We start from the raw sequence: 5,151 nt of genomic DNA, 5'->3' as shown, positions 1-5,151 counted from the left end.
CTGAACCAGCCAACCCTACACAGCACTAGCAGAGAAAAGACTGGGCTTACTGACAGACCTGCGTCATAAAAGACCCTGGGCTGGTGCAACCTGAGACCAGTAGAGGCTTCAGCTTAGCACCACAGCTTGGAAGAACTTTTGAGCAGAATCAGTGATTCTGTGCTATGCTATTGAAGAACAACAACAAAAATGCAGCAGAAAGTGCAACAGTAAATTACAATGGCTTGTCTAATTTAACGAAAGGAAATTGACTATTTGAATGGCCCCTTCAAACAGAAACTCTGCGTTAAGTCGTGAATTGCATAAAAGCTGTTTCTATAAAGTATGCCATTTAGATATTTTGTCTAATCAATTTTAACCTGATTCAAAGCCATGAATGTCTGTTTTCAAAGTAACCACTGGACACAGACTAGAAAGAACAGAGCTTCACACATCTAAAACTCAGATTATGGTTGATAATACCACCGTATTTGGATGCATGAATATCAATGAAAAATGTAACCACAGCCAGACAACAATGACTCAGCACAAAATAATACTTCCTGTTCACTTGACTATCCTCACACGGACTGATGATAATTTTAGAATCATACTGAGTTAAAACAGTAGGTCTTGTGTGGGCTTTGTGTGCCATGGACATCATTTTCAGACAGTACTTCAAATACAAATGCTTTCATCTAATTCCAGGTACACTGTCTAACTCTGTTTGCCTTGACGAAGTATTAGGCCTTGGATTCCTCCAGACACTCCTCAAACATAAGTTGGGTTGTGAGCAGACATAAAAAATAAAAAAAATTGTCTAGTTTGACCTTCAAAATGTGTCACTAGTTTGACCTTACCCGTTTCCATCTCAGTTGTCATGTTTTCATTGGTCATCATCACACCCCAACCAATTCACAGAAACACAAACACTGAGTGATGCTACAGTTAAAATAACTTGGATTCCAAAATACAGCCATCACAGTCTGTTAGAATATGACCAATGGAAATAAATATGGTAAGTTCTAGTTCATAATTAAGTTCATTGTTACATAAAAACAAGACAGCTTCTGGGACCTAGTGAGACATTTTGATATTTCTTTAACCTTTTTAGCAGGGTTTTGGATTAGTCAGACCTGAGAGACATTTACTTTGTCTAGGAAATGTCCTTTTCTGCAAACTCTTCCTATGTTATGACAAACAGGACCAAGCAAGTCATGAAACCATGCCCTGTTGGCTGGGACTTAGGCAGTGTCCAAAGTTGAGACACATAGGAAGCAAATCGAGACTCAGGTAAACACTGACAAAAAAAAATGACATTTTCCTTTGGCCCATCAGTGACACTTCAACAGTACATTATTCATTGGGTTTTAGAAGATGAGCTCATCTGTGAAGTAGCCTGTTACATGTCATTGGTGGCAAGATGTTAAAGGGTCGAGACTGGACTCTCGTGTTTAATCTTCCATGTTGAATACCGCGAGCATCACCTCAATAGCCTATAATGCTCACTTTGTAGTCAGTGATGAGGTTGATAAAATGATGTCACACATTCTATGCTTGTTCTGTAACTTTGGCTCTGGGTGGAATGTATCATATACAATGTGCATGAGGTGTGATGTGAGACGATCAACATGTAATTCTAGGATGGGGATAATCATGAAAACATTTACTGAGCTCAACACACAAGGAAACCATGAAGTGACAGAGCGCAATGTTCATATCCTTTGTCTCCCCCATGTGGTAAAATTCTGCCGGGCCATCTAACAAGCTCTAATAACTTAATATCTCTGAAATCGCAACAGTTTATAAAGTTTTCAGCATATTTGGATTCAAAGAATAAAACATTATATATGCATTACATCACACTATTTTCAATATAAAAAAAATTATAGTACACAAAACTGTGTTCAACTAAAAACCATCATATCGCCATAACATTCTATTGCCCTTCCACTTGTTTAGGATCTATACCAGTAATGATCTCTGTCTGTCTGCAACACAAGGAAGACAAAATCCAGGGCTTTCCTCCATGCTTCCAACTTCAACGTCACATTGTCATAGACTTTCCCAGCACTGTGCTTCATATCTTGGGACATCAACCCATCCTCGGTGTCATCTCTCAATAGCAGTCTTGAGAAATTAGCATCTAGAGATGATCCTTCATTCAAATCTTTCAGGTGCTAATTGATTGTAGTCCAAGTGCCATGAGTTCAAGCACATCAGCCCTGTATGGGTTTCCTGCTCTTCCTTGTCAATCTTGTGGGACAGAGGCTCCATCTTTTCCTGTTGTTTACTCACCATTATCTTCAATGGCACCCTCCACAGCAACCCGCCAAAGCCCCCACCATTTCTCCTTCACACAAATCCAGATAGCTGATGTTCTGAAAGAGCTGCAAAATCTGGACCCCTACAAATCAGCCCGGGCTAGACAATCTGGACCCTCTCTAAAATTATCTGCCGAAATTGTTGCAACCCCTATTAGTAGCCTGTTCAACCTCTCTTTCGTATCGTCTGAGATTCCCAAAGATTGGAAAGCTGCTGCGGTCATCCCCCTCTTCAAAGGGGGTGACACTCTAGACCCAAACTGCTACAGACCTATATCTATCCTACCCTGTCTTTCTAAGGTCTTTGAAAGCCAAGTTAACAAACAGATTACCGACCATTTCGAATCCCACCGTACCTTCTCCGCTATGCAATCTGGTTTCAGAGCTGGTCACGGGTGCACCTCAGCCACGCTCAAGGTCCTAAACGACATCATAACCGCCATCGATAAGAGACATTACTGCGCAGCCGTACTCATCGACCTGGCCAAGGCTTTCGACTCTGTCAATCACCACATTCTTTTTAGCAGACTCGACAGCCTTGGTTTCTCAAATGATTGCCTCGCCTGGTTTACCAACTACTTCTCTGATAGAGTTCAGTGTGTCAAATCGGAGGGCCTGTTGTCCGGACCTCTGGCAGTCTCTATGGGGGTGCCACAGGGTTCAATCCTCGGGCTGATTCTCTTCTCTGTATACATCAATGATGTTGCTCTTGCTGCTGGTGATTATCTGATACACCTCTACGCAAACAACACCATTCTGTATACTTCTGGCCCCTCTTTGGACACTGTGTTAACTAACCTCCAGACGAGCTTCAATGCCATACAACTCTCCTTCCGTGGACTCCAACTGCTCTTAAACGCAAGTAAAACTAAATGCATGCTATTCAACCGATCACTGCCCACACCTGCTCGCCCATCCAGCATCACTACTCTGGATGGCTCTGACTTAGAATACGTGGACAACTACAAATACCTAGGTGTCTGGTTAGACTGAAAACTCTCCTTCCAGACTCACATTAAGCATCTCCAATACAAAATTAAATCTAGAATCGGCTTCCTATATCGCAACAAAGCATCCTTCACTCATGCTGCCAAACATACCCTCGTAAAACTGACCATCCTACCGATCCTCGACTTCGGGGAAGTCATCTATAAAATAGCCTCCAACACTCTACTCAACAAACTGGATGCAGTCTATCACAGTGCCATCCGTTTTGTCACCAAAGCCCCATACACTACCCACCATTGCGACCTGTACGCTCTCGTTGGTTGGCACTCGCTTCATACTCGTCGCCAAACCCACTGGCTACAGGTTATCTACAAGTCTCTGCTAGGTAAAGCCCCGCCTTATCTCAGCTCACTGGTCACCATAGCAGCACCCACTCGTAGCACGCGCTCCAGCAGGTATATCTCACTGGTCACCCCCAAAGCCAATTCCTCCTTTGGTCATCTTTCCTTCCAGTTCTCTGCTGCCAATGATTGGAACGAACTGCAAAAGTCTCTGAAGCTGGAAACACTTATCTCCCTCACTAGCTTTAAGCACCAGGTGTCAGAGCAGCTCACAGATTACAGCACCTGTACATAGCCCATCTATAATTTAGCCCAAACAACTACCTCTTCCCCTACTGTATTTATTTTGCTCCTTTGCACCCCATTATTTCTATTTCTACTTTGCACATTCTTCCACAGCAAATCTACCATTCCAGTGTTTTACTTGCTATATATTATTTACCTCGCCACTATGGCCTTTTTTTTTGCCTTTACCTCCCTTATCTCACCTCATTTGCTCACATTGTATATAGACTTATTTCTACTGTATTATTGACTGTATGTTTTGTTTATTCCATGTGTAACTCTGTGTTGTTGTATGTGTCGAATTGCTATGCTTTATCTTGGCCAGGTCGCAGTTGCAAATGAGAACTTTTTCTCAACTAGCCTACCTGGTTAAATAAAGGTGAAATAACATTTTTACAAAAAAATTGCTTTTGAAGGTGATGGACGCAAAGAAATTCAGTTGTTCCAGCACCGGGGAGCAGATTCCTGTCTTTCATTGTGTGGTGTATAGACGATATGCACAGCCCCAGAACCAGTCCAAGGCCTGCAGCTTGCCGTGCAAAGAGCTTGTGAGGACCACTGTGACTAGCGCAATGCAATCAGCAAAAATGTTCACAGCCATTGATGCTCTCCTTCCGTTGCCACTGCAGTCTCTTCACATGGAGACTTCTACTCCGGTGCCGACGCAGTGCTTACTCAATTGTGTGGCATAGGTGACAGGGACAGCTCTTGTTGTTTCTGCTAAGTCCTTCAAAATGGCGGGCTTCACCCTGTCAACCACAAGTATAGTGTCTTTTTTTTTGTAACAGTATTTTTATTGGAATTTCACAATTTTCACCCATATTAAGAGATACAACAACAGAGACAAAGCAACAAAAAAAACAGCATTCACTTACACATACCTGCGTATATATATATACATACACATACATACGTACACCATTTTACTCTCCCTGCTCGGCGCTTCTCTCACCCCATCCCCATCATTGCATCTCTCAATACATACATTTTAAACAAACTTACAAACAGAAATTAAACCAAAAAAGCTCAGTTTAAACCAAGTTAGGTTCCACACATGGAACGTACAGTGTAATTCTGAAATACATAGATCACCACCATTCTAAGAGAATCCTTGCAGCATAATAGCTGATACCTCAGGTTCTATGTAATTTAGATAAGGTTCCCATACTTTGTAGAACTGATCTGTTTTAGAATGCAATGTACATGTCAGATATTCCAGAGGCACCCATTCAAATAGTATCTTATGCCAATCTTTAATAGAAGGAACCTTATCA

Source organism: Salvelinus namaycush, chromosome 17 (assembly GCF_016432855.1).
Source record: "Salvelinus namaycush isolate Seneca chromosome 17, SaNama_1.0, whole genome shotgun sequence".
NCBI lineage: Eukaryota > Metazoa > Chordata > Actinopteri > Salmoniformes > Salmonidae > Salvelinus > Salvelinus namaycush.
This window is presented reverse-complemented; position numbering follows the sequence as displayed.